The sequence below is a fragment of the Bos grunniens genome, chromosome 27 (genome assembly GCF_055505025.1).
Source record: "Bos grunniens cultivar Pamir isolate PY7600 chromosome 27, Bosgru_T2T1.0, whole genome shotgun sequence".
Lineage (NCBI taxonomy): Eukaryota > Metazoa > Chordata > Mammalia > Artiodactyla > Bovidae > Bos > Bos grunniens.
The window spans coordinates 43,060,279-43,066,278 of record NC_141191.1 but is presented as its reverse complement, the minus strand read 5'-3'; the positions used below and the strand labels follow the sequence as shown (position 1 = coordinate 43,066,278).

The 6,000-nt window shown below is 51.3% G+C and overlaps 1 long non-coding RNA gene across 1 annotated transcript in view; it reads left to right on the top strand.

Annotated features, from left to right (window-relative positions):
- Positions 1 to 2,298: 2,298 nt before the first annotated feature.
- Positions 2,299 to 6,000, top strand: part of LOC147343889 (uncharacterized) — a 140,624-nt gene continuing 136,922 nt past the window's right edge. The window contains exon 1 of the long non-coding RNA XR_015156391.1: positions 2,299 to 2,441. This is a non-coding gene — a long non-coding RNA (uncharacterized LOC147343889). The remainder of the gene's footprint in view (positions 2,442 to 6,000) is intronic.

Sequence of the window (6,000 nt, the reverse complement as noted above, 5' to 3'; positions counted from 1 at the left end):
TAGATTCTACATAGAAGCAATATCATATGGTATTTGTCTTTGACTTCACTTAGTATGATGATTTCTAGGTCATCCACGTTTCTGCAAATGGCATTATTTTGTTCTTTTGAATGGCTGAGTAATGTTCCATTACACACACACACACACACACACACACACACCCCCCACACACTACTTCTTCATCCATTCATCTGTTGATGGACCTTTAGGTTCTTCCCATGTCTTGCCTACTGCAGAGAGTGCTGCTGTGAACATAGAGGCACCTGCATGGTTTTCAGTTGTATTTTCATCAGGACGTGTGCCCAGGAGTGGACTGCTGCATAGCTCCATTTTTAGTTTTTTGAGGAACCATCAAATACTATTTTCCATAGTGGCTTTACCAACTTACTTTCCCATCAATGGTGTTCCTCTTCTCTTGAAAGCTCTTTGCACAAAAATTGCTTCAACCAGAATCATGGTCACAGACTGTTTCTAGACTTGAGACACTGGATTTCCGAATCAGACAGTTCTGGGGCTATAACTGGATTCTGCTAATGAACTCAGGGACTACAGGTGAGTTAGGTAAATGCTTCAGTTTCCTCCTGTGATAAAAGGAGCTACTGCTGCTCACGTGGCGGGTGTGTTGTGGGAATTAAAGAGCACTCCGCACAGCGCCTGGGGCGTGGGCTGAACTGCCCAGAGCAGGCTTTGATCTTTCCCTGACTTGCCCTTTGGCCTTGGGCATGTTAATGTTTTTGCTCCGTCTCCTTCCTTTGTGGGAACTCCGTGTGTGTCTAACAGCCGACTGCCTCATCAATGACTGGAAGGCAGAAATATTTTTCAAGTGGTAAAGTCCTTGGCAAAAACCAGAGTGCAAGCATAAAGCATAATGAGCATTAATTGTACAACCGAGGGTGGAACTGCCATAGGAGAGAAACAGCTGGGAGTTCAGAGGCCAGGAGAGATGGGTGGTCCAGCCAGGGCCTTTCCTGGGACTTTTCTTGCCCAAACAGCAGCACTGTGAACATGAGGCCCCTGGAAACTGCAACCTGGGCTCACCAAGCCTGGTGGACTCACCTGGAAGCAGAAAAAGGAGGGAGTTTGTGTGCCTGATGCCTGTGGCCTGTCTCCACGCAGAGCTGCTTCTCGGCTTTGAGGTCTGGATTCAGTTGTCACCTCCTCACAGAGGCCTCTCTGACAAGCCCATCTTAAGTGCCCTGTCTGATGGCATGGCCCAGTTTTACTGTTTTCTCAGCACTTAACCATTGGCACTAGCTTGTCCAGGTAGTTGTCAATGTGGGCACTGTTTCTCTCTGCTAGAACTCCTTCAGCATAGGGGCTCAGTGTATTCCGCTCACTGCACACAGTAGGTCTGTGGCCAAAATCTTGGCTCCCTGACCACTGATGCCAAATAGGAAGAAGGAGACAAAGTTTGGAGGAAATAGAAAAGAGTAGCTTTATTATTTTTGCCAGGCAAAAGGCAAACAGCAGGCTAGTGCCTCAAGAACTGTGCTCCCCTCTCTCATAAATACGGAGAGGTTTTATATCCTCATGAAGGGCTTGCATTTTTTTAAGCAAGTTGAGAGTGAAAAGCTGGCTTCAGGTGGCTCAGCAACCTGCTTTGGTATCCCTGAAGTTATCAGCCTGTGACCTTCCTTCTGAAATGCAGAATCTTACAAAGGAGTGTGTGGGGGAGGAGAATGCCAGGTGCAGAGTATAATCTATATGGAGTCAGAGAGTAACTATGTTTTTGAAGGACAAGTCCAGCTATAAGTGTTTGTTAGCAGTAAGAGGTAAAGAAAAACCAAGACTGTTTAACTCTCACAGGCCTGTTTGGCTGGTATGTGCCAAAGGCTGCTGACTCATTTCTATTTGTGCTGTAACAGGTCTTCCATAAATCCCTGGTCTTGGAGCCCTAGGAATTTTCACACGTTGCTGGTGGGAGGTACAACTCCTCGGAAATCCCTTTGGCCACGTTTAGTAACGCCCAACACAAGCCTTCTCAAGACTCAGCAATTCCATTCCGAAGTGTGCATCCACCAGAGTGCAAATGTGTCACCAAAAGGCACTTACCAGAATGTTCACAGTATCACTTTCCCTAAGAACCACGAACTGGAAGCTGCCCAAATTTCCATGCAGACAGAATAGATGAACAAATTGTGGTACATCCATACAAAGAAATACTATACAGAAATGAGAGCCCTCAACCAGAGCAAAACCAGGCATAACTCCCACTAACAAGATGATGTGCTGTTGAACGAGCAGAAACCAGACACAGCAGAACCCACAGTCTAGGATCACGTGTATGTAAAGTACAAAGCCTGGCAAAACTCTCAGCCTTAGAAATCAGGAGAGAGGTCGCCGCCGCGGGGGATGGATGGATGGGGGAGGAGTAGGAGGAGATGACGAGGTGTCAGAGGTGCTGGTCTTGCTGTGTCTTGGTCTGGCGGCTATTCACACCGGTATGTGCACTTCGGGAACGTCGGTCCAGCTGCGCACTGTGCGCCTTTCACACAGTCCAGAAGAGAATGGAATCGACACTGAAACGATCGCAGGGGGACTGCCCGGGAGACTGTGGGAGCAATCAATAATAACTACTTTTTAAAAAGTGCCCGGGGCTTGGAGCCCTGGAGTCGGGTCTCTCAGGGCGGGTGGGTCCGTCCGCCCGGCGGGCCCTGGCTGCTCCCGGCGGCCTGCGCTCAGGGCGGCCCAAGCGCCCGGGGACAGAGATGCTGAGCCTCCAGGGGCTGCAGGGCGCGCGGGGGGCCCCGGGGGCTTCAGGGCATGCCTGCCCGGGGTGCGCGCCCTTCGGAGCCGCGTGCTTCTCGGCCTCGAACCCCGGCCCCGCCCCCGGCGTCCGGGGAGCCACGTGCCCCGCGCTCCCCTCCACCTAGTCGGGGCCCAGGGATCTGCTCTCCCCAGGGCCGGCGGTCGGCGCCGGGGTCGCCCGGCGTTCGGGCTGGACCCCGCTCGGCCGCAGGAGGGCCGGGCGGCGCCTGGCCCTGCGTGACCCCGCGGCGGAGGACTGGCGGGCGCGGGGCTGCGGGGACGGCCCGGGGGTGAGGGCCCCATAGACCGGCGCTGGCGGGTGAAAGGGTGGGTGGCTCCCCGGAGCCCGGGCCTAGGACGGGAGTGCGCGGGACGTCTGGGGAGAGCGCTCCTCTAGCCCATCAGGGAGGGTGGTTGCGGGACTGGGGGACCCCGCGGGCTGGAGACCAGGGGCTGGGTGGGAGGGAAAGGTGAAGCTATGGAACCCGGAGTCGGGGTGGCGTGGCCAGGGACGGGGAGGAGGGGCCGGCCGGGAGTCTGTCGCGCGGAGAGTCCCTGCGTTGCCAAGTTGGGCTTTAATGCCCCCAGGCTTCCCGAAGCCGCGGCCGCCGGTGGGCGAGCGGCGTCTGCGCGGGCTCCGGAGCCCTGATCCTCTCCGAGGGCCTGACTTCGTCCACGCGCTGCCGGCCCGACCCCGCTGTGCCCACCTGCCCTTTACCTGGTCCTTCGCTGGGCCCGGCGCGGGGCGAGAGGCCCTCACCTGTGCTTCAGGCTGGGGACCGCGGTCCGGGGGCGCGGGCGGGGAGCTGGGGGCGGACGGAGGGAATTGCTGGAGCTCGCGGCCTGAACAATGGCACACCCCGAGTTTCTTTCTACAGGGAAGCTTCTCTTTCGCTGGGCCAACCTCCCCTCCACCGACCAGATTTCCCTCTCTCCCGGGGTCAGTACGAGGGGAGAGTGCAGAGGCCGGGTGGTCCGCCGAGGTCGCCGGTTCTGGTGTGTCTACTTAATTGTGAAGGCATCATTAAAGGGCCATTTATGTCCCAGTCATCACAAAGGAGGGGATCCTATTTTGAAAGTAACAAAAAGTGAAAGTCGCTCAGTCTTGGCCAGCTCTTTGCAACCCGACCCCATGGACTGTACAGATCATGCAGTTCTCCAGGCCAGAAGACTGGAGTGGGTAGCCTTTCCCTTCTCCAGGGGATCTTCCCAACCCAGGGATCGAACCCGGGTTTCCCGCATTGCAGGCGGGATTCTTTACTAGAGTTTTTCTCAATTGATTATAATTTTCATCTGGGCAGCCAGGGACATCTCCTGAAGATACCAAAGAAGAAGATACCAGAGAAGCCTGCAGGAGGTGGAGGGCGGCAGGTAGAGAGGCTCACAGCCTTTTCCTAAGGACTGGCTCAGCCAGTTTTTGAGGATGAGTAACCTCGAGTTTTGAGTGAACTCCGGGAGTTGGTGATGGACAGGGAGGCCTGGCTTGCTGCGATTCATGGGGTCGCAAAGAGTCAGACACGACTGAGCGACTGGACTGAACTGAACTGAACCTATAAGCATTGTTTGGTCTGGTGGAGGGGGAAAAAAAGAGTATACCAATACATCCCTCCCTTATTTTTACCCATTTCCTTTACTTGGTCCTATTTTTACTTGAAAATAGGCCAAGAAAAAATACTCATCTGCCTGTATTATGTACTCAGATTTCCCCCCTAATTACAGGTTTCAAAAAAAAAAAAAAGACAAATGTAAAGTGTTGGTGCCCCGTCCAGAAACTACTGTAATGATGGTAGAAAAGAAAGGTCCCGGAGTGACTCTGGGGCGATCTGAGCCCTTTTCTCTGCCACTCATTCACTTGTCAGGTGATCCCGTTTTCTCTGCTTCTGTTTCTTTAGTAAAATATGGGTGTTACCACAGGTGACCCCAGATTCCAAGTTTCTCTTGAGAGAGATTAAAAGAATTGATTCAAATGAATTTCCACCAGGTGTATGGCTTAATATTTAATTCCCTCTCCACTTTAAGCTGAGGAGTAGATGTCTGAACATACATTTCCTCATCCTGAAATCCCTCTTATCCCCTCCTAATGCTCACAGTGCAGTGCTGATGTCTGGCAGGCTTTGTGTTCAGTTTGCACCATTTGCAAACACAGTGAGAATTACCACGGAACGGTGGAATGGTGGAAAGAGCGGCTATAGATTTCTTGGACCTGAGACACTCACACTTCTCTTTCCATTTTCACTCTAATTAGCACACAACTTTAAAAAGTTGGCCTGAGCACAGCAACACTTTCACACATCCGTGCTAAAATCCTTGCTAATCTTTCCCATGGGATGTAATGCAGTTGAATTGACATGCTAATAAATACTGGCAAGGACACAATCACAGTTTGCCCATGATGCATAATTAAAATAGCACGATGCAGTTACTTAAACCTCAGATAATGGCTTCCTCCATGTTGTTGGTTATGTGCTTTCAGGGTTTTATTCCTGGATGTTAATAGCACATTAGAAAGCTACTGGGTTTTTTTGCAAATTGGGTTGTGATCTTAGCTTGCTGTTGCTGTGTGTGTGTCTGTGTGTGTGCACTCAGTTGTGTCTGACTCTTGGTGACCCCATGGACTGTAACTTGCAAGGGCTCCTCTGTCCATGGCATTTATCCAGGCAGGAAAAGTGGAGTGGGTTGCTATTTCCTACTCTAGGGGATCTTCCTGACCCATGGATCAAACCAGTGTCTCCTGTGTCTCCTGCACTGGCAGGCAGGTTCTTTTCCACTGAGCCTAGAAATATACTAAAGCCTAAGTGGCTTTCAGATTGGTCTTGGGCAATTGCTTAAAGCATCCAAACTTGCCTTCAAATTTGAATTTTCTGTTGATTGTGGACTGCCTCACTCTGCTGTCTTCAAATCACTGGCACAGCTATGCATGGGCTCAGAGGCCATTTGTATCTACCACATCTGGCATTTGGGAAATCTTAACTTTTCTAAAAGGCTGAGGACAGGAGCATTTGCCTTGGGTAATGAAATTCAGCTTTTGCTATTTTGCTCCAAAGTATTTTACACTGAAAAAGCAACCTTGATTTAGCATTGTCATCGATGACATGCTACAGAAATGCCACACTGTTTGAGTTCTTACATTTCACTTAAGGCTTGTGATCGCTAAATAGTTGATACTTATTAATCTCTAGTCAGGCTGAACAGTTCCACCGCTGACAATTTTTTGTTTTATGGCCAAGAAGGTTGACATTTTGATGAAGGGTA